The sequence below is a fragment of the Eleutherodactylus coqui genome, chromosome 2 (genome assembly GCF_035609145.1).
Source record: "Eleutherodactylus coqui strain aEleCoq1 chromosome 2, aEleCoq1.hap1, whole genome shotgun sequence".
In the NCBI taxonomy this organism is placed as follows: Eukaryota; Metazoa; Chordata; class Amphibia; order Anura; family Eleutherodactylidae; genus Eleutherodactylus; species Eleutherodactylus coqui.
Genome location: NC_089838.1, coordinates 278,694,889 through 278,718,998, shown reverse-complemented (window position 1 = coordinate 278,718,998; position 24,110 = coordinate 278,694,889).

Genomic DNA, 24,110 nt, shown 5'->3' with positions numbered 1-24,110 from the left:
TGTAACAGCAGTGAGACTATGGAACTCTCTGCTGAGGACGTGGTGTAGGCAAACATGCTAAAAGAGTTCAAGAGGAGCCTGGATACCTTTCTTGAGGGATACAGTATTACAATTATAGCTACTTCAGGAGGGTTGTTGATACAGGGATTATTTTGGTTACCAGATTTGGAATCGGGAAGGATTTTTTCCCTAAGAAAAGGAAAATTGCTTCTGTCTCATGGGGTTTTTGCCTTCCTCTGGATCAACTCTGCCGGACAATAGGCTGAACTGGATGAATGTATGTGTTTTTTCATCCAAACAAATTATGATACTATGCAGTTTTTTTGGGAGGGTGGGAGTTTCTAGCCCCCAAAATCAAACTTCCAAATTAATGTAGTCCTCTGACCACAAAATGAATTCAACAGAAAACAAAGTCAGCACTCAATAAATAAACTAAATGTCAAGGTGTACATAAGCCATGGCTGCAACAAATACAATAACCTAAAGCACATTCTTCAGCACTTATATATATGTTTAATATCCCCAAAAAATGCACAACTGTTGTTTATACTTACCACATTAGAATGCAAGGTTCTGAGGATATATTTTGATCAGAGATGAGCGAGCACCAAAATGCTCGGGTGCTCGTTACTGGGGACGAAATTTTCGCAATGCTCGAGGGTTCGTTCGAGTAACGAACCCCATTGAAGTCAATGGGCGACCCGAGCATTTTTGTATATCGCCGATGCTCGCTAAGGTTTTCGTTTGTGAAAATCTGGGCAATTCAAGAAAGTGATGGGAACGACACAGCAACGGATAGGGCAGGCGAGGGGCTACATGTTGGGCTGCATCTCAAGTTCCCAGGTCCCACTATTAAGCCACAATAGCGGCAAGAGTGCCCCCCCCCCACTGTCAGAGTAAAGATCGTTCTCCTCTGCCATAGCTGTAACAGCTGTGGCAGAGAAGAACGATGTTTGCCCATTGAATTCAATGGAGCCAGCAATACAGCAGGTTCCACTGAAAGCAATAGGCTGCCGGCGATCGCAGGATGAATTGTCGGGAAGGGCTTAAATATATAAGCCCTTCCCTGCAATTCATCCAGAAATGTGTTACAATAAAAATATATACCGGCGTATAAGGCGACGGGGCGTATAAGACGACCCCCCAACTGTCACCTTATACGCCGGGAATACAGTGGAGCTAAGAATAAAAATCATTACTCACTTCTTCTGACGTTCTGCGCCGCTCCTGCAGGCTGTCGCTCCCTCCTGGTCCACGGCAGAGCATTGCTTTCTGGACGCAGGGCTTGAAATCCCCGCCTCCAGAAACACAGCCAATCACAGCCATTCAATGACATCATTGTCATTGGCTGTGATTGGCTGAAGGCACGTGTGTTTCTGGAGGCGGGGATTTAAAGCCCTTCGTAGAGAAATCAATGCTCTGCCGGGAACCAGGAGGGAGCGACAGCCTGCAGGAGCACCGCAGAATGTCAGAAGAAGTGAGTAATGATTTTTATTCTTTGCTCCACTGTATTGCCGGCGTATAAGGTGACAGTTGGGGGATCGTCTTATACGCCCCGTCGCCTTATACGCTGGTATATATTTTTATTGTAACACATTTCTGGATGAATTGCAGGGAAGGGCTTATATATTTAAGCCCTTCCCGACAATTCATCCCCGCGCACGCCGGCAGCCCATTGCTTTCAGTGGAACCTGCTGTATTGCTGGCTCCATTGAATTCAATGGGCAAACATCGTTCTTCTCTGCCACAGCTGTTATGGCTGTGGCAGAGAAGAATGATTTGTCTTCTATATGTTCTCAATGGGGTCGGCGCTGCTGCCGCCGGCCCCATTGAGCGCATATAGAGAAGAGTACAGAAATCGCAGATCGCACATAGGTGCGATCTGCGATTTCTATGGCCTTAAGAAGGACCGTTGGGGTTCTTGAAGCCTACAATAACTCCCAACACTCTCCCTATAGCAACTCCACCAAGATACCACTTTCCCTGAACTAATGTCAGAATGCATCTGTGGCGAGCCGCGGGAGGGGCAGATTTTAATACTCGGGTGACACCTAATCTCGCCAGCCACTCACTGCAGGGGGGTGGTATAGGGCTTGAACGTTGCAGGGGGAAGTTGTAATGCCTTCCCTGTCTTTCTATTGGCCAGAAAAGCGCGCAAATTTCTCAGGGAAGAAAATGAAAGTAACCCGAACACCGCGTGGTACTCGTTACGAGTAACGAGCATCTCGAACACCCTAATACTCGAACGAGTATCAAGCTCGGACGAGTATGCTCGCTCATCTCTAATTTTGATCAAAACAAACAGGCCCATCCGCTACATCCAGGCAAACCTTGTTAGATGGATTCCTAACTATGAAAGACACATCTCTTTGGGATTAAGGCCTCCAAATAGGTTTAGAGGAAATAGGATACCTGGCCATATGCTCCAGTTAAAATCCCTGGGACTCCTAATTGCCATTCCTTCAAACTGTTCACCTAATTTTTGCAAAATTTATCTTTTTTGCTGCTGTTTTGAAAAATAGCACCAACATCTCTACATGTATTATTTTTGATAAAAGAACCATATAAAGTATATTTCTTCCAGGCTACTTCTGATATGTAACTAATACTCCATGGTTTCTTTAATGAGATTCTCCACTTACATTTATTTTTAGAAAAATCTGATTAATAATGCAGACAGAGATGGAGAATGACATGGTGTGATTGCTGCCAGGCTGTTTTCCCCTTTTCTACTGTCAGCACTGTGCCAATTTAGCTTTGAGCAGAAAAGTTAAGTCATGGGAGACAGGCAGCTCAATAGGGATAAACTGCATAACAACTTGTATTATTATTATTTAGCATTAAAAAAAACTTTTAACTCTGGACTGTATATATAGTATTGCTTCATGGGCATTCCTTCCAGACCACGCAACCACGTTTGTGGGACCAGTGAGCACTAATGTAAATTTTCTTAGTTAAAAATATATATATTTTATATCTACATCTTGTATGCAGACTTATATGTCTCCAAGCCAATAGATACCAAACCCTGTGTAGTCTAACCCAGAAGTCATACAGTATTGCCATCTTGCAATCTTTCTCGCATCTCTTACTAATTGCCAAACATACAATAGTAAGAAGCTGGGGACAGTTAAAACTGAGTATGACAGGCTCAGACTACACAGAAATAGTTTGTAGCCTGTTACCATGGAGACACATAGGTCTGAAAAATTGCAGAATTTACCTTTGTTGCTTCACTTTTCATCATAGATGCACTGGAATGATACGGAAAAAGTTTCAAAAATTGACCTTTGTTGACTGCCAGCTGACAGTCACTTATAAGGATCGAACATGTTGAAATGCAACATGTCCTATTCTCATTTACACTAACATAAATCATCAGGGGAGAGTCGGGACACCCCTATTAAATGGTGAGCTGGTCCCAACACTATTGGCAGGTTTGATCGGTATTCATCTAATATGTATGGCCACTTTTAAGCTCCCCAACACATTAGGGAAACGTCAACCAAGCCTATTGATTTTGTTGGGACCAGCCAATGGTAGCATATTTACGGAGGCCTCATGACTTTCCCCCCAACAGTTGATGGGTTGAATTTCAATGCCTAAACCTTTTGTCTTCCTCTGGAGATAAGTTGCAGCCAGAACTGTCTTGCTGTGGCTTTTTCCACTCTTCTCATAGAATGCTTGGCCAGACAGAGCTTTCATGTGTTTGCAGGAATTTAGGGAAATAGCTGATGGTCAATTTCAATGTTCATGTGTATGGGGGACAAAGAGGAAAGAAAGGAGTGGCGCAAACCCAGTGTATTTAATGGTTTTGGGTCCAGTCAGATGTCGAGGGCCCCGAAACCTCAAGGAACTGAAGAGAAAATAGTGTGAACATGTGTGAAACGAGTTTCTCTAGGGAGGTGCTGTGACCAAATAGATCCACCAAATGGTGGTCAAGTGGAGTGAGTGGAGGAACAATACTGGCATTTAGGTGCTTCTCTCCAATAAAATTTGACAGACAGTGGGATAAAATTATCCAATTTCTCTTTTATAATATCGATTAAAACGAGCAGATACACATTTTGTGGTAGGCTCCTTCATCAGTCAGGCTGGAAAAGACATCACTCTTGGGGCTTAACCCAAAAGTGCTGGTGGCAGGCACCATCACTCTTGGCCCATTACCACTTCTCCTGGTGCTCCCTGCATAGGCTTCTTACGCCTTCTGATGCCACCAACGCTTTTTGGGTCAATATTCTTCAGCCCCAAGACTGATGGTACCATCAGCGCTTTTGGGTCAACATTCTCCAGCCCCAAGAGTGATGTCTTACCCAACCTGAGTGATGAAGGGGCCTACCCCAAAACACCTATCTGCTCATGTGCATGAGGGAACCGATAGACATAGCTGTAAGCCGAATGAGCATTTCGACCACAGCTATTGAACATGTATGACCACTTTCACTATGAAGCCATGGGATAGTCTGACCAATCCTGGTGTTACTTTGTTTTTTTCAATGGGTTCTTCAGAGTGTAATGAAAGTAAAAACCACTAATCTGCCTCTCTTGCAAGGAAATACGAATGACTGAATGTCATCAAATATTTATTGAGCACTGGTGAATACATAATTATTATTTCAGCAGTTTACCGAAAATAAATGACAAAAGTGTTAATCTCTCCTCAGCTTTTAGTTTTTGTGATGTGAGCCATTAGAAAAATACATGGATTTTGTTTCATCTGGGGAAATGTGACAAATAAACAGCGAGAGTGAAAATAGAAAACATGTAATATATATCTACAATAACACAGCTAGACGGTAATACATGTGTTTATTGCAAAATAAAACTGATTAATGGAAATCAGTTCCAAGATATTTAAAACTCATATTAGAGGTTATTAAAGGAATAGTAGCTCTCCATTCTGTAACAGTGGTAGCTCAAATGACTGGTGAAAGCCATTAACAAGTATTACGGTGAGTCACAAATAGGTTAATGGTAGGTAACCTTTTTTTTCCCTCTAGTCAATGAAAATAGGGTCTAGAGTACAGGAGGCTGTTCGCTGGCATACAGAATGCACTGTGCTTCTGGATTAGACAGCCGGAGGGACTCCATGTGTCACTGTATACTGCTCTATGTGGCACCATATGTCTCTAAGATATTCTCACCTAGAAGCTATCCTCCGATAAGAAAAATACCTCTGTAACATAGTATATGATTTTTTCTTTGACAGTAGTGATGAGCAAGCCAAACCTGTAGAACCTGAATTTGGGTCAAACTCTGCCCAGTAAGAACCAGACCCCAGGTGGTTTGTTTCTTCCGAAACAGCAGTTCATTTAGAAGAACCCCTAAAACAAGTACTGAACAATTTCTTTAGAGCCTTTAAATGAAGATGGTGGTGGCTTCTCTTCAATGAATGTAGCTCAGTGGTTAGCACTGTTGCCTTGCAGATCTTGGGTACTGGTTTCAAATCTGGCCTAGGACAACATCTGCACGGAACTGGAAAACTCTACGCATATTTCATTTTTGGTCAGATTTGAACATAGGACTCTAGCAATTCAAGGCAACAGTGATAACCACTATGCTTCTTCTTTCTCAGGAGGAGAAGAATAAAGACAACATACATATGCCATGAAGACGTTGTCCTCGGTCAGATTTAAATCTAAGACTCCAGCATTGCATGGTGACAGTGCTAACCAACGAACCACCATGCTGTTGCTGCTTCTTCTTTTTTTATTCCTCCTCCTTCTTTAGTGAAGAAGAAGAATCAGACGTTTTCTAATTTCATGCAGTTGTTGTTCTTGGCCAGATTTGAATCTAGGACCCCAGCACTGCAAGGCAATAGTGTTAACCACTGAGCTGCGTCCATTGAAGGATCACTACTATTTCAGGGCTTTTAGAAGGTATCAAGTAATTGTTTTAGGGGGGTTTATGATCTTCTTTTTCAGTTCAAACTCATTTAGCTAGAGCCGAATTTGTTGCTCATCTCTGTTCAACAAATACATGAAATTGAATGCATTTAACATTAGACTTTAGATGTCGGAACCCGTTTAGAACAGTGAGGCCAAACGATGATGTCAGGAGAAAAAAGCATCAGGGTAGTTGAATTTCAATGCCCAGTCCTTTTGTTCCTTGGGAGATAAGCCAGTGCTAGAGCTGTCTGGCTTCAGCTTACCTTCCTAAACACCTGAATGTTCAGCTGACCCAAAAATTCATGTGTATGGAGGTACCAATGGAAATAGCTGTTGAATATCAGATGAGCAATCATTCGTCCAGCAGTTGTTGAAGGTGTATGGTGGGCTTAAGAGGTATATGCATTTGTTGTAGGAAATTCATGAGAACTTCCATACTCCATACACATTAGGGAGGGTTTATTAAAACTTGCTGATGAAAAGTGAAGGAGTTGCCACTAAAAATCAATCAGATTTCTACTATAATTAAGAAACACCTTCATGTTGCAATACTCAAGGCTTCTGCTTCTTGTTGCATTACTTTTGATAAATCACCATTAAATTTATTCTGGTCTCCAGCAGAGGCGTAACTTGAAGTTCCCGGGCCCCGATGCAAAACTTGTAACAGGACCCCCAACTATAATGCTTTACTCATAGTACTGGGCTCCCTATATGGAGAAGAGAGGCCTTATGGGCCCCCTAAGGCTCCTGGGCCCGGGTGCAACCACATCCCCTGCATCCTCTATAGTTATGCCCCTGGTCTCCAGTATTAATTAGCAACAGTACCACCAAAGCTTCCTATACACAGCTAGGAGGTCAATGCAATAACGTGACATCCCCTTGTTTACATGTCAATATGTTGTTCAGTCTCCACAAAACCAGCATATTTCATGTCTTATTCTCGTCCATGAAAAAAGATGAGAATATTACATGCAGCAATTTTTTTCACACGCACCATCTATTGAACTGACATGCCTCCACAGGTTTCAGAGGGGTGCCCCCGTATCTTGCAGAATAATATTGCTGCGGGTTGAAGCTGTATTAGTTGCCCAGCGCTTGTCCAACAGCAAGCATTTGTGGAAGGTCTTCACGGCGGCAAGCCACTACCTCTCCTTAATGAACTCAGCAGCCAGTGGCATATACTTTTATATAGTCCTGGCAATATCCCTTCCCAGGATCCATCCAACTTCGTGATATACAGCTCTTGTAAATGTTGTCATAATCTGTCTCAGTGCTGCTAGCGCCAATACACTGGCAGTGCATGCGCGGGTCTGGGATGATATGTGACATCACTGCCTCAGCTCCAGACCATGTGATGCATCTTCTGGTCCTTTGACTCTTAGTCTGGTTCTTCAGCTACACTGACAGGACTAAGCGAACATTATACAGTCTTCCTTGAGGGCGCACAGGACAATCATCCATGCCAGTTTCCCACAGGGCCAGAGGGAGCAGTTCAGGAATCAGTCTCTCCATATGTTCAACTTGGCGCCAAAAATGTTCTAGTCATTCCACTACACTATCCCTCAATGGCAGCAGGGTCTAAAAATCAGGGCTCAGCAGGGGGCGCTCAGAGCCAGCGCAGTAGGACAGCTGCAACTGTTCACTTCCCACATTTGTCACTGTGCATCTCTAGCTCCATGCTCTTGCACACAACACCCCCAGACTGGCTCTAACTCCCGTCTTTATATCTTTCTCTCCACACAAGGCCCAGGGTTGCATCCCTACACAGCATGAGCCATGCTGGAAACTGACCTTTCCCTGTCCATGCTGTCTATCTCACTCGATGCAGCTGTCAACCGACTCGCTAAGTCCTGAAGAGTTGCTGTCAAGCTGCTACTTGATTCCAAATAATAGACCCCTTGCACCTCTCCACTGGACATTACAGAAGAATCCCAAGTATCAGGGCAATTTGTCCGTCTCAGGCTTCATTCACACGAGCGCATAAACAGTGCATTTTTACGGCCGACCGATATACGTGACCATCTGAGTCATTCGTTTCCAATGCAGTAGTTCACACGGGCGAATATACGGGGTGTAAAAAGGTTGCACCGTGAAAAATGGAACATATGCCACCGATAATATTTGCACTGGGGCATTTCAGCCATCCTATATTCTTATAGAAGCAAGCGCTGAAGATTAAATTGAGCACTGAGCACACATTCAGAAATTCATAGATGATATATTCCAATTACAAATTAATTCCAGTACTTTACAACGGAAAGCAGCTTGCATAGTCTCAAAAAGTTTTGTGAAGTCACATGGTCTCACCGTGTAATTGAACAGGCTAATTACCCACTAGGCACACACATTATAGGGCTGTCTAAGCACAAATGGGTAATTATGTAGCTGATTAATTAGCAGCACCGAGACGGAATGATTACCCAATAAAAATGACAAGGTAGTTACTAACTGGCTCCTCTGCATTTGGGATATATTTGTTTTAGGACACGCTATAACCGCCCACTAATAACTTCACCTAAACATATAGACTGTGCGTTCTTCAGCATAAACAAAACACCCTGTCACATCTACATATTAAATGCTTGCATTAAGTTGATGTATTGTGCTCAGGTTCAAGTAGCATATGGAAATAAAAAATACCACTTAACTTAATTTTCCAGAAAGGAGGAGGCAACATGTGACTGCAGCTGTTGCTGGATATGTCTTCATCATTGCAGAAGGAAGTTTAGATTCTTTTAGATGATAGTAGGTATCTGACTATAATCTGGACACAGCCCACTCTATGTCTTCCATATCATCATTATGTTCTACATGTAGAATCCCACAAGCAATGTGATGGAAGGCACAGGGGCAGACCACAGGGTTGCCCTATTTCTGGCTTCCTGGATCCTTTACTCATGCAAGATGGACTCTAAGTCACATCTAGATATGGTCTTGTGTGCCCCAAAAGACTTCGCTTCCCCCACTGACTATTTTGCTACACTTCAGGGTCTATGGATTGTTTGTAGAGCTCAAGGACAGACTAATAAAGGTTTAAGGCTTTATTCTATATGGAACATACAATATACATATGAGACAGTTAAATGAGACAATTGTCCTGGTTAGAAGGAGCACATAAAAATATGGACAGTCCTGCATAGAAGACACAACTTCTTAGTCTGACAAAATGGGGCATGTGTGCCCATAGTTTTAAAGGCTCATCCAGCCACATGTTTAATCTTTCCCCCCTAACATCAGGGAGAGGCTAGCTGAGTGGATGCACAAATCTTCCAGATGAAAACACGATTCATTATTTCGGCCTTATTTTCTCAGGAGGGAAACTATGGCTATAATAGGTTATGACTATAATTTATCTATGGGTAGACACCAAACAACACATATAGAAGATTATCAATTCAGTAGGTATGCGACTTCATGTGTTCCTGAAATTATACAGTAAATGGAACAATACCTCTGCAGCCCCACCTATTGGAAGGCAGCATTCCTGCAAGTCAATGTTAGACTCTTTATACAAGCCTTGTAACAATGACTGGCAATTGAAAGCCAAGTCAGAATCCATACACAGACAGCTGTTTCGGGGTGTTTGCCCATCATTAGTGTGTAGTAGGTTTCTGGCTTAGCTAGCGAGAGGCCTGTGATGTGGGTCAGGAATGCTATATATTTTCTCCTCAAGGAAAACACCTAGAGAGTGAGTGAGGAGACTTATAAGGCCATTCATGCTGCTCTGGGTAATATGTAAATAGGGGAGATGGAACAATACCTCGGCAGCACCACCTATTGGAAGGCAGCTTTCCTGCAAGTCAATGTTAGACTCTTTATACAAGCCTTGTAACAATGACTGGGAATTGAAAGCCAAGCCAGAATCCATACACAGACAGCTTTTTCATGGTGTTTGCCTTTAGGAATAACTCTACCTGACAGGGTACAGGAGAGGTGCACTGAACACAGAACACACTGCAGTGCACAATAAACACAGAACAAAACTGACTTACCATAGAGATGGGAACGATACAAAAACAGGAAGACAATGAACAAATGTACACAGAGAAAAACACTGAGCAAAGAACATGCAGGAACATCAGAAAAAGATACCAAGCTGGGTGAGTATGAAAACAACACACACCAACCCTAAGGCAATGAGAGAGGATTCTCAGCTCAGCTAAATAGGGAAATAATTGCTCATGCCTTGCAGCTGAGTTGGGAGCACAAAATTTCTGACAAGAAGTGTGCAGCAGTTCAAGTTACAGAGGAAACAGGACGATGCCCGCGTCTGTCTGGGAAGCGGGCCTAATAATATTGTTTCTTTTCCATTATTATCCCCTTAGTGACCAAGCCTGTTTACGCCTTAATGACCAGGCCAAATTTTGCAAATCTGACACGTGTCACTTTAGCATGGAAAAAGACCAGAAAGGTTTTGCATATCCAAGCGATTCTGACATTGTTTTATCGCCACATGTTGTACTTCATTTAGGTGGAAAAAAAAGACCGATAGAATTTGTGTTTATTTATTAAAAGCGCCAAAATTGGGAAAATTTTGAAAAAATCGTCATTTTTTCACATTTCCAACTGCAATATCTCAAATATGTGCAAACATAATATAGAAATTTTTGCTAAGATTTATATTTCCATCCGTTTACTTTATTTTGGGCGCACATTGGAAAAACTTTCGTGTTTTTTTAACCATTTAGGAGACGTACAAATGTAACATTACTTTTCAGCATTTTGAGGAACACTTTGTTTTCCTATACCAATCCAAGATTGGAAAGGCTCATAGGAGTCAAAATGATAGATACCCCCACAAGTGACCCCATTTTAAAAACTACACCCTTTAACGTATTCACTGAGGGGTGTCATGAGTATTTTAACCCCACAGTCTTTTTTCAGGAGTCAATGCAATTTAGAAGAGAAAAACAAACATTTCATATTTTTGCAAATATGTCATTTTAAAGACAGGACTTTTTTCTATAGTACGCATGAAAATTAGGATTTGCACCCCAGAATGGATACCCCTGTTTGTCCCGTGCTCAGAAACATACCCATTGTGGCCCTAATCTTACGTTTGGATGCACAATGGGGCCCAAAATGAAAGGAGCAATCGGTGGCTTTCGGAACAGAAATTTTGCTTGAAGGAGATTTAGGCCCCATTGCCCACTTGTAGAGCCATTGAGTGACCAAAACTATGGAGAACCCCCACAAGTGACCCCATTTTGAAAAGTAGACCCCTTAACGAATTTATCTAGGGGTATAATGACTTTTTTGACTTCACAGTTTTTGAATGAATCTAAGCCAAGCCGAAGGAAAAAAATTACAATTTTCATTTTTTTGGTAATTCTGTCATTTTAAAAGCAGTTTTTTTGTACAGCACATATATGAATGAAGACTTGCACCCCAAAATGGATACCCCTGTTTCTCCCGTGCTCAGAAACATACCCATTGTGGCCCTAATCATATGTCTGGATGCACAATGGGGCCCAAAATGAAAGGAGCAACCGGTGGCTTTCGGAACAGAAATTTTGCTTGAAGGAGATTTAGGCCCTATTGCCCACTTGTAGAGCCATTGAGTGACCAAAACGATGGAGAACCCCCACAAGTGACCCCATTTTGAAAAGTAGACCCCCTAACGAATTTATCTAGGGGTATAATGACTTTTTTGACTTCACAGTTTTTGAATGAATCTAAGCCAAGCAGAAGGAAAAAATTACGATTTTCATTTTTTTGGCAATTGTGTCAATTTAAAAACTGTTTTTTTTGGAAAGTGTACATAGGAATGAAGACTTTCGCCCCAAAATGGATACCCCCATTTGTCCCGTGTTCAGAAACATACCCATTGTGGCCCTAATCTACTTAAAGGAAACATAGCTAGGCCTATAATGGATGGAGCAGCCGTTGGATTTCAGGGTACAACGGAATAAATTCCAGTCCCCATTGCCCACATGTAGAGCCATTGAGCGTCCAAAACGATAGAGAACCCCCACAAATGACCCATTTTAAAAACTAGACCCCTTAACAAATTCATCTAGGGGTGTACTGCATATTTTGACCCCAAAGTATTTGAATGAATCTAAGCAAAGCAGAAGGAAAAAATTACGATTTTCATTTGTTTGGCAATTTTGTCAATTTAAAAACTATTTTTTTTGTACAGTGTACATAGGAATGAAGACTTTCACCCCAAAATGGATACCCCTGTTTGTCCCCTGTTCAGAAACATACCCATTGTGGCCCTAATCTACTTACAGGACACATGGCTAGGCCCATAATGGAGGGAATGCCCGCTGGATTTCAGGGCAGAACTGAATAAATTCAAGGCCCCATTGCCCACTTATACGGAAAAAAAATTGACTTCCTAAAAATAATCCCCCCCCCCCGCCATCCCCATTTTTTGGCATTCCCTAAATATTAGATAAAGGTAATAATATAAATGCGTTTTATGTCCGAAGACAGGGGTAATTACGGAGGCTGGTTGGGCTGGGCACATGGGGCAAGAAAACCGGGTATCCCCCCCCCTCCTCTCATGTATTTTGGTGGGTATTTCGTAACCTCAGCAGCGGGGATGGGGTGTAGAAAGTGGCGCTGTGAGGCTTTGTAATCTTGCTGCGGTGCAGCGGTCTCACAGAGAAGGCGCTCAACAAGCTGCTCCTGGAACTGCAGGAAGACGAACGTTCCCGGGGCTTCTTGTAAATTACGGATTACAGGTAGCAGTCTGAATAACGCCGGGCTCACACAGCCGTAGGCGGAATCTGCTTGCGGAGGCCTGCAGCGGATTCCAGCTGTGAGCCCGGCTGTGACCCTGCGTACGGTTGCGTAATGTACTGCACATAACTGCCTACTCACACAGGCGGTTTTTTGTTTGCATTTCCCGCGCCGTCGCTTAGAGATGACCCGGGTACCCGCAGCCCGTACACAATGTGTTTGCATATGGGGTGCGAGTATATCCGCGGTCATAGAGCACAAAGGGCTCTAGGTCGCAGATATTCGTGGTAAAATATAGCATGCCGTGTTCTGTTTCTGCGAGTGGATTACGTAATTCCGACCCGCTAATTGGGGGGAATTGTGTAATCCAATGCATGCGATTGATCCGTGGATTACCGCTGATCAAGCGCATGCAGAACCTGTAATTCCTCTCCGGTCATGCGTGACCGGCCTAATGTTAGTTCGCTACTTTATCATGTGACCGGGGACCGCTCAACGAGGCCCCCGGTCACTGCTCCAAGCACTCAGCGACCGTTGGTCGCTGGGAGCAAGGAGATTTAACATTTCCTGGGCTTCCCGGCTCCTGCGAATGTGTCCGGCATTTTGCTGGCGGGCGCATGCGCAGCAGCCAGAAGGGTCCATGGAGGATAATCGCATCTGGATTCAAATGCGGAAGCCTCCGAGAAGATGTTTCATCTCCCCCAACCGATCGCATCGGTGAGGGGAAATGAAACTGCCACTTTTTAAAGAACTTTTACGTGATCGCCATTATGCATTGGATAACGGCGATCACGTGACCAGTAACCGCATACCGCGGCTCCCCGTGACATCTCCAGGCTCTTGGCTACCTTTTGTAGCCAGCAGCAGGGAGATTTTATATTTCTTGGGCAATCTTTCACTTTTGCGCATGCGTCCGCCATCATGCTGACGGGCGCATGCGCCGAAGCTGGGGTAACATCCGCGGATCAACATCCCACCAGGGAACAAATCCGGGACCTTGGGTACGTAATTTCATCCCCCCTTACGGATACGATCCATAAGGGGAGATGAAACTTTAACTTTTTAAACTTTTTTTTACTTTTAACTTTTTTTTTTTTTTTAACTTTATATGATCACCGTTATCTGATGGATAACGGTGATCATATGACTGGAAACCGCATACAGCGGTCCCCAGTCATATCTCCCTGCACTCGGCTATCTGTGACAGCCGGGTGCAGGGAGATTTTGAATTTGCCGGGCTCGCCGGCTTCTGCGCATGCGCGCCGCGTCGGCACATCGCAGAAGCCAGCGGGGGGTCCAGACACCGGCCGGAGGACATCGGCGGACCTGAGGTGAGTATTTTCACCTCCCCTCATGGATCCGATCCATGAGGGGAGGTGAAACTTTTCTTTTTTTACACTTTTTTAAAACTTTTTTGCGATCGCCGCTATCCATTGGATAACGGCGATCGCGGTACCGGGGACCGCTCACCGCAGTCCCCGCTGACATCTCCTGCCTCCCGGCTACCTACAGGAGCCGGGAGCCAGGAGATTTTAAGTCTCCCGCGCCGCCGCGCCTTCTGCGCATGCGGCTGACGTAATGCCTCCAGGCGCGCATGCGCAGAAGGACGGCTACGGCGCCCGGAGCATCGGGACAGCTGGGAGTCGTGCGACGGACATCGGTGAGTAATTTCAGCTGCTCCGATGGATCCGATCCATCAGAGCAGCTGAATCTTTAACTTTTATTGCACTTTTATTTACTTTTTTGCGATCGGCGCTATCCATTGCATAGCGCCGATCGCAATGCGGGGGGGGGGGGGGGCTCCGAACAGCCCGGGATGACAGCTCCATGCTGTCAGCTACCTGCGGACACCAACAGCATGGAGCTGTCACGTCCACAGCCCGAGGGGCACTATTCTCTGCAGGAAGCATGTTTTTACGTCCTCAGAGAATAAGGCCCCCTTCGGGAGGACGTAAAAACACTATGGGCTGGTCGTTAAGGGGTTATGATACAAGTTCATCTTTGTTTCATCTGTCCAAAGAATCTTCTTCCAGAACTGGGCATCTTTTAGATGTTTTCTAGTATGGTTTTATCTGGCCTTTCTGTTTTTGGGTGTTACCAGTGCTTTGCATATTGAGATGAACCGTCTGTATCTACATTCATGAATTCTTGATTGTAGACCATGACAATGAATGCCAACCTCCTTGACCTTCTTGACTTGGCTAGATATTATGAAGGAGTTTTTCATTACCAAGGAAACAATTCTGCAATCATTCACTTTGTCTTCATGGCCTTGTGGTGTTGCTGAGCTCACCATGCTTTACTTAGTATATTTTAGGAATGTACTAAATTGTTGATTTGACCTCTCCTAAGGTTTTTTTTTTCTTTTTCAGCCTAAGGATGGCCTCCTTCACAGACATTATCTCCTCTTTGGACCACATATTGAGAGCTCCTCTCAACAGCTACCAAATTCAACACTTCAAATCTATTGTAGATCCTATTTCTCTTTACTTTGTCATGAACTAATGAGATAACCAGCTGCATGGGAAACTGTTCCATGAAGCTGCTTATCATTCAATTGTCCAATGCCTGTGAAAATAGAGCGACTATGTAAAAAATGCCTGAAGGGTAATTCAATATTTTTTTTAAGCCCCTTGAATTAAAGCTGAAAATCTACACTTCAATGACATATTGATGGCTTTGCTCCAAATCCATTGTGGTGGTGTGCAGGGGCTAAATTGTGTCATTATGCAAATACTTCTCAACTGAAGTGTGGTGCAGAGTATTAAGGCAGCAAAAATGCAGCCCTAAACTCTTGCTCATGACCTGAAGGTTGTGTGTTTAATCTCTGTGTGGTTCAGGTAGCCGGCTCAAGGTCGACTCTGACTTCCATCCTTCCAAGGTCGGTAAAATGAGTACTAAATGAGTAATAAATAAATTACCTGAAAGCCCTGCCAAATAAGTTGGTGCTATACATGCATGTATAAAGGTGTTTGAGGCTTGGGATCCCCTCTAATCCGATGTACACCAGCCTGGTGTGCTCATGCACCAAGCTTATTTCTTTTGGAAGCAAACAGCTCCGCTCTCACAGCAGTGGCTAAACTTAGTATTACAGACAAAGTGCCTATTAATTTCAATGGAAACTTTGCTTGTAATACCAACCCTGACCACTGTAGTTAGAACAGAGCTGTCTGCTTCCTGTAGAAATCAACACAGTACACCAACATACCTAGAATAACATATTTTAGCAAATAGATCCGTATTTGTGAGTATAACATAACAAACCTAAAATTACACAACACTTTATGTAAATTGAAACTTAGAAATATTGTTAGAAATAAAGTGTTTTAATGAATTACAGTTTTTGGATAATAGCTTTACAAATGGTAAGTTGTAATGACTTACTGGCAATTGCCCCATGCAAACGTGTTGAAGCAAATACGTCATCAGAAAATGACTTGCATTAATCAGCTCCTTGTGTTTTTTTAAAAATTTCTCTTTTGGTCTTTTTTAAAGTTTTGATGTCCCGATTTATATTTAAAAAGAAATCCTAGAATCCTCCATTTTTCACACTGACCACTAAGCCTAATAATAGTCTGACATTTCATGTTTTGTAGAGAAAACATTTTCGCAGTCATCTGATTATCATAGCAGGCTGGATTAAAGTAATACCTATATATAGATAAAATGATATCCAACATTCACAATAGGTGATAGTCACAGCCCACCTCCTCCTACTTTCTGCACAGTGACCTCTGCATAGGTCACACAACATGCCTAAAGCATTGTGCCAAAAAAGTTTGTGAGTCCCCTCCTGTCCAATGCTTGAATGGTCCATGAGACTGCTGTAAAGCATGTCTCTATATACTCTAAATGTTTTTAACTGTAGTGTAGTGGTCCAAATGGGTCCTACAAAAGCATCTTGCCCTTAAATGGTGGCACTCAGTTCATGTATAACCAGCAGGGGTTAACCACTACTTAATTTGCCACTATTTAACTTGAGGATGCATTTCAGCCACTCAAGAGTAAACCCATTTCCTTTCCAATACTGGGGTATCCAGATTGTGGTAAACTTTTTTGGTTGTAAACGGTTGCAAGCCTAAAAGGATTAGGAGCAGTCTTAAGCCGAGTACAAGATGACAAAGAGAGTCATTTACTTCGCAAGTCGCTCATTTAAAGGAGCAGAGAGAAATTATCAAAACTACAGCTCCTTCGAGCTGGAATTCCTAGCCCTTGTGTGGGCCATTACTGAAACGTTTCAGGACTATCTAGCCGCTTCTTTTTTTGTGGCTTACACAGATAATAACCCCTTGGCTCACTTGAATTCTGCTAAGTTGGTAGCCCTTGAGCAGAGATGGGCCTCAGGGCTGTCCAATTTCAATTTCACCACTAAATATAGATTAGGCAAGAAAAATGGAAATGCTGATACCTTATCCAGATTGCCCACAGCTATAGATGCTTCTCCAGAAGAAGATAAATGGGAAGAGATTGAAATGCCCAATTTCTGCACCACTAATGTCCAACAAAATGCCATTCAAGTTACCAACACTACCAACAATCGACCTATTGAAGAGAAACTATGGATTGACATTCAAACAGATAGCAGAACGATGGGAGAAATTCCCGAATTCCTGGTATATGGTACCCTTCCCTCAAGGTTAAAAAGAGGAATGACTGATCCTGAATTCCATACATTGTGGAGACAATGGAAGAGGTTATTTGTAAAAAGAGCCTCATATACCAAGGAACAATCGACCCTATGACAGGAAACTGAGTGCACCAGATCGTAATCCCTAGAAGAAATGCACACTTTATTCTCATAGCGTATCATAATCAGTCCGGCCATTTTGGATTGCATAAAACAGAATATACTATCTGCAGATAGTACTAGATAGGAATGAGACAGGATATAGAAACATAGTGCCTAGAATGTGAAACGTGCACAAAAAGAAGATTGAACAAGCCTGAAGCACCTGTTGAAGCACCTCTTTCCTCCCTGTCTCCTTGCCACATACAGGACTTCTGGCAAATTCAAAAACCTTGTGTCACCTCCAGGCATCCAGTTATGTTTAATCCAGCCAAACAGATGAAGCTGCTCGACCCTGAAATGCGTATTCACTTGCTGATTCTCTATGTTGGTAAATTAAAAAGCGGTGCTTTCACTATTGCATCTTGAACCTTTAGCTTTCAACTAACTTAGAGTGTTGCGCCATCACCACCAGTATTTTACCACATTCTCTTTCGATATACTCACGCCCTCCTTGGTGGAGTGTTATCTGGTTGGCAATACCTCCATCATTCAAAACACTTTTTACTCCAGAATCATTTCACCACTTTCACTGGGTCTTGCTTCACCCTCCTTTTTATCTTTGTTACTCCTGTGAGATACAGGAACTAAAAGAACTACTGTGGTTGTACCATTTTTTTTCAGAACCTGTTTAAGAACTGTGCCCTGTGGGACTACTCAGCGACGTTGTTGCAATGTTTTAAGGATTGTGCCCTGAGGAACTACTCAGAGAACCATGTTACAGTTACCATTTTTTTTCTTTTTTCCTGTGAATTACAAATTTGTTACAGCCGGCACAGTAACATGTTTTATGGACTGTGTGCCCCAAACTGTGCTTGGGGACAAGAACACTCCAAAAAGGTAGTTAGGCTGTCTACCTAGGCCTTGAGATGGCACACCTAGTCCCTGGTTGAGATGCTGCTTGCTTAAGCCTCCGAAGAATGAAGACAAGAATAATGACTTTAGTGCCATTATTATCTGCTGTTTTAAATGTTATGTAATGAAGTTTACTATCGTTTTTCTCTCCCAGTGGATGGATCGCTTCAATTTGTTCTCTCTGTTATTGATAAAATGTTATTGTAATGCATTGCTAAATGATATACATAGTACGGACTTTGGGGAGAAGTGTATGGAAGGGCCACATAGCTCATTGAGATCTGGAGGTTCAGCCCCTAGTCAATCAATTGTTCCGTAGTTGAGGATCCTCATCTGAGACTAATTGTCAGCATCCAACCATTCATCTGCGCCGTCTTTTTGGAGGAACTCAGAGCTCTGGTGTTTTTAAAGTAGGGGGGAGTTGTAGTGGCCCAAATGGGTCCTATATAAGTGCTTTGCCTTAAAATGGCAGTGCTCAGTTCATGTATAACCAGCAGGGGTTAACTACTACTTAATTTGCTCTACGATACAGCTATTAATAATCTGCCAGGTGAACAGATGATTCTCATTGGTTGGTGGCAGATTGAAATCGGATTTGTTGCAAGTCAGTGGAATGACAGTTGGGAGGCAGTTCATCGTTCAGGTCTGGGGAGGGAAGAGATAGAGAGGCAGGAGAGGAGTCATGTCATATTTATAGTGAGAAGATCATCAGTCAGTGAGATTTCAGTCAGATCAGAACAGTAAAGTGCGCAGAGAGTTTGTCAGTAAGTCGGCTGTTAAACAAGTGAACCATATAGTTAGATGGTGTGACTATGTGTTTACTTGAGAGGAGTTAGTCAGACAAGTGAGTTAGATAGTAAAAATCTTCAGGTGTCCATCAGAGAGAGAGACAGTGTTAGTGTGTATAGGGAGTGAGTTAGGATTACTGCGAGAAGAAAGATCCCTGTCAGCATTGCAGTAATGTAGTTGCCAGAAGCTACTGCAAGAATTGTTGGATCCAGAGGGGAGTTGTGGTCCATCACAGGAGAGTCCCTGCAAAGTGACCGAGACATAAGATGTAAAACACAGGAGTATTCATTTTATCATGAGGAGAGGGCACCAAATACAGAGCAGAGTTATAATTGTAGACACCAGAGCCACGGAATACCCCCATAACCTGGGCCAAAACGAAGGTGTATACTGCTCACAGTTCACACCACTGAAGAGCCAGTAAACCGACTCAAGAAAAACTAACAGCACTGTCATATGTTACCCAGAGCATCATCTCTGTCTGTAACCTGAGGAATCCCATGTACATTATTCTTTTTAATGATACTCCTAACATGTAAGGAAAATAACCACTTTTACTGAAAGGCTTGTATGTGTGCACTGATATATGATCGCTAGTGGCATCAACAAAAAAATGGAAAAGAAAGTTATTACATTTAAACCCTGGTTCTTGTAATTTCTTAATTGCATCACATTTAACATTCTTGTGCTAATGTATAGCTGGCGTCACAAATTATTATCAATTAAAAAAAGAATAGCAACAGCACTGCGAAGAGGCCATTGTGGGTCTGTCGCACACGACATTTAAAAAAAAATCTATACTTACCTGTCAGTTTCCTTAGCACATCTTCTCCTAGCTGAGCTTTTGCAGTGACCCGGGTCTTACCTCACTGCACGCCGGGCCCAGCTTGTTATGAATCTCCGAAGAAGATCGGCAATCCCCATGCTGGCCTGTGAGCTGTGATGTAACGTACATTGGCAGGCAGAAGACTGCCAACCAATGTACGTAACCTTACAGGAAGGAGAAGAATCAGTTAGCTGAAGATGAAGTGACCCCACCCCCCACCCCCTGGACTGCAGGAGACAGGAGAAGATAGGGGAGATGAAGATCTGGTAAGGAGACTGACGGGGGAGTATAGAATAGTACAGAACCCCTTTAAGCAGCCACCTCTTACAGTAGCAAAGGCAAGATGGTCGCTGCCATATTTATGTACAGACAATAGAATTTAAAAAATCTACAATCAAAAAATAAAAAGAGATTAGAAAAATGGAAAACGTTTCACTGTTTGGTTTACATAACCTTCAAAAGACGAGATCCTTTGTTAATGATTAGAGATGAGCGAACGTACTCGTCCAAGCTTGATGCTCGTTTGAGTATTAGCGTGTTCGAGATGCTCGTTACTGGAGGCGAGCACCACGCGATGTTCGAGTTACTTTCACTTTCATCTCTGAGACGTTAGCGTGCTTTTCTGGCCAATAGAAAGACAGGGAAGGCATTACAACTTCCTCCTGTGATGTTCCAGCCCTATCCCACCCCCCTGCAGTGAGTGGCTGGCTAGATCAGGTGTCACCCGAGTATTTAAATCTGCCCCCCCCCCCCCCCCGCGCGGCTCGCCACAGATGCATTCTGACATAGATCAGGGAAAGTGCTACTGATGCTGCTGCTGCTATAGGGAGAGTGTTAGGTGTTATTTTAGGCTTGAAGAACCCCAACGGTCCTTCTTAGGGCCACATCTGACCATGTGCAGTACTGTTGAGGCTGCTTTTAGCAGTGTTGCACATTTTTTTTGTGTATATCGGGCGTGCAGAGCATTGCGTCCTCAGTCTGCAGTCATTGTACATAGTATAGGGCCAGTACTGCTGAGGCAGGGACAGTGGGAAAGGTGAAAGAGATATACTGTCTATATAGGCAGTTGGCTTTTTCAAACAAATTTGGGAAAAATACTATATTTGGGCTGCCTGTGACCGTCTTCAGTGTACTGCGTGTCTGCTGGGGGTAGTAGTCCTAATTAATACGCAGCTAAGTGTTACAGCAGGCTTGCGCAAAAGTGTTTCCTGGCTCTGCGTTGCCCGTTACATCACCGACGTCATCCCGTCCACAGGCAAACAGTATACATATATACGCTGCCTACAGTATCTGTCTGCTGTCTCAACTCAGCCTTTCAAAAAATAGAAGCAAAACACTTAAGGCCTACTAGTGGCGTTTGGCCACTTGACTGCTTTACCGCTGTGAATGCCAATAGCTCAGTCATACGCACCTACGTCTCACTACAGGCGTGCGCTAAATTGTTTCCTGGCTCTGCGTTGCCCGTTACATCACCGCCGTCATCCGGTCCACAGAGAAACAGTATACATATATACGCTGCCTACAGTATCTGTCTGCTGTCTCAGCTCAGCCTTTCAAAAAATAGAAGCAAAATGCTTAAGGCCTACTAGTGGCGTTTGGCCACTTGACTGCTTCAGCGCTGTGAATTCCACTAGCTGAGTCATACGCACCTACGTCTCACTACAGGCTTGCGCAAAATTCTTTCCTGGCTCTGCTGAGCGTTCCGTAAGCGAAGTCAGCCTCCAACCACAGGCCAATAAGCGGCACATTTAATTACAGTGTTCTGTTTCTACACTACTGGTAATACACCATGCTGAGGGGTAGGGGTAGGCCTAGAGGACGTGGACGCGGGCGAGGACAGGGAGGCCCAAGTCAGGGTGTGGGCACAGGCCGAGCTCCTGATCCAGGTGTATCGCAGCCGACTGCTGCGGGATTAGGAGAAAGGAACGTTTCTGGCATCCCCACATTCATCTCACAATTAATGGGTCCACGCGGTAGACCTTTATTAGAAAATGAGCAGTGTGAGCAGGTCCTGTCGTGGATGGCAGAAAGTGCATCCAGCAATCTATCGACCACCCAGAGTTCTACGCCATCCACTGCTGCAACTCTGAATCCTCTGGCTGCTGCTCCTCCTTCCTCCCAGCCTCCTCACTCCATTACAATGACACATTCTGAGGAGCAGGCAGATTCCCAGGAACTGTTCTCGGGCCCCTGCCCAGAATGGGCAGCAATGGTTCCTATCCCACCAGAGGAGTTTGTCGTGACCGATTCCCAACCTTTGGAAAGTTCCCGGGGTCCGGGGCATGAGGCTGGGGACTTCTGGCAACTGTCTCAAGAGCTTTCAGTGGGTGAGGAGGACGACGACGATGAGACACAGTTGTCTATCACTCAGGTAGTAGTAATTGCAGTAAGTCCGAGGGAGGAGCACACAGAGGATTCGGAGGAAGAGCAGCAGGGCGATGAGGTGACTGACCCCACCTGGTTTGCTACGCCTACTGAGGACAGGTCTTCAGAGGGGGAGGCAAGTGCAGCAGCAGGGCAGGTTGGAAGAGGCAGTGCGGTGGCCAGGGGTAGAGGCAGGGCCAGACTGAATAATCCACCAACTGTTTCCCAAAGCACCCCCTTGCGTCATGCCACCCTGCAGAGGCCGAGGTGCTCAAAGGTCTGGCAGTTTTTCACTGAGAGTGCAGACGACCGACGACCAGTGGTGTGCAACCTTTGTCGCGCCAAGATCAGCCGGGGAGCCACCACCACCAGCCTCACCACCACCAGCATGCGCAGGCATATGATGGCCAAGCACCCCACAAGGTGGGACGAAGGCCGTTCACCGCCTCCGGTTTGCACCACTGCCTCTCCCCCTGTGCCCAAACCTGCCACTGAGATCCAACCCCCCTCTCAGGACACAGGCACGACCGTCTCCCGGCCTGCACCCACACCCTCACCTCCGCTGTCCTCAGCCCCATCCACCAATGTCTCTCAGCGCACCGTCCAGCCGTCGCTAGCGCAAGTGTTTGAGCGCAAGCGCAAGTACGCTGCCACGCACCCGCACGATCAAGCGTTAAACGTGCACATAGCCAAATTGATCAGCCTGGAGATGCTGCCGTATAGGCTTGTGGAAACGGAGGCTTTCAAAAACATGATGGCAGCGGCGGCCCCGCGCTATTCGGTTCCCAGTCGCCACTACTTTTCCCGATGTGCCGTCCCAGCCTTGCACGACCACGTCTCCCGCAACATTGTACGCGCCCTCACCAACGTGGTTACTGCCAAGGTCCACTTAACAACAGACACGTGGACAAGCACAGGCGGACAGGGCCACTATATCTCCCTGACGGCATATTGGATGAATTTAGTGCAGGCTGGGACCGAGTCAGAGCGTGGGACCGCTCAAGTCCTACCCACCCCCAGAATTGCGGGCCCCAGCTCGGTGCTGGTATCTGCGGCGTGTATGCTTCCTCCACTAAACCACCCTCCTCCTCCTACGCAACCTCTGTCTCACAATCAAGATGTGTCAGCAGCAGCACGTCGCCAGCAGTCGGTGTCGCGCGGCGTGGCAGCACAGCGGTGGCCAAGCGTCAGCAGGCCGTGCTGAAACTACTCAGCTTAGGAGAGAAGAGGCACACAGCCCACGAACTGCTGCAGGGTCTAACAGAGCAGACCGACCGCTGGCTTTCGCCGCTGAGCCTCCAATGGGGCATGGTCGTGTGTGACAACGGCCGTAACCTGGTGGCGGCTCTGCAGCTCGGCAGCCTCACGCACGTGCCATGCCTGGCCCATGTCTTTAATTTGGTGGTTCAGCGCTTTCTGAAAAGCTAACCACGCTTGTCAGACCTGCTCGGAAAGGTGCGCCGGCTCAGCGCACATTTCCGCAAGTCCAACACGGACGCTGCCACCCTGCGCACCCTGCAACATTGGTTTAATCTGCCAGTGCACCGACTGCTGTGCGACGTGCGCACACGGTGGAACTCTATGCTCCACATGTTGGCCAGGCTGTATGAGCAGCGTAGAGCTATAGTGGAATACCAACTCCAACATGGGCGGCGTACTGGGAGTCAGCCTCCTCAATTCTTTACAGAAGAGTGGGCCTGGTTGGCAGATATCTGCCAGATCCTTGGAAACTTTGAGGAGTCTACCCAGATGGTGAGCGGGGATGCTGCAATCATTAGTGTCACCATTCCTCTGCTATGCCTCTTGAGAAATTCCCTGCAAAGCATAAAGGCAGACGATTTGCGCTCGGAAACAGAGGCGGGGGAAGACAGTATGTCGCTGGATAGTCAGAGCACCCTCCTGTCTATATCTC